Raw genomic sequence first — 562 nt, 5'->3', positions numbered from 1 at the left:
CATAATTATAAAAAAGATAAAAAGCATTATAAACGACTCATCACGCCCCCTTTCCACGCAAATTGTCAGATCACGCAGGGGCAGATATGTAGCCTACCTAAAAAAACAAAGAAAGAAAGATATAAAAGAAGTTTTTTACCATATACCATAAGGCTTGTCAGAATAAGCATAACGTGTATTGCTGTTTAGAGTATGTATCTCTGAGTATAGAACTCCAGAGGTCTTGTAATCAAATTCCTGCATGTGGTTGAATGATGCATCTGATGTGATATGTACATTTTGTCAGCTTTACTTCTCTTTTCATGTTGAATTTTAATGAGAGTAATGTTATATATAATTTAGATTTTAAAAAAATGTATACCTGCATGTGTTGTAACGGTCCTGACATGTTCTGAAATACTCCAAGTCTCCCCTGCACTACATGTATTACATGTAGGGTCTACTCGTTCACCACGGTACAGCGTTGGAGACCATGAGAATGATTGGTAGTAGGAGTGGGGGTTGTGGGTGTCCATGAGCGTGTATGTGCGGGCGCCCGTGTGTGTGTGTGTGTGTGTGTGTG

The sequence above is a fragment of the Aplysia californica genome, unplaced genomic scaffold, assembly GCF_000002075.1.
Source record: "Aplysia californica isolate F4 #8 unplaced genomic scaffold, AplCal3.0 scaffold00178, whole genome shotgun sequence".
NCBI lineage: Eukaryota > Metazoa > Mollusca > Gastropoda > Aplysiida > Aplysiidae > Aplysia > Aplysia californica.
The sequence above is the reverse complement of the archived record's forward strand: the minus strand, read 5'-3'. Positions refer to the sequence as shown.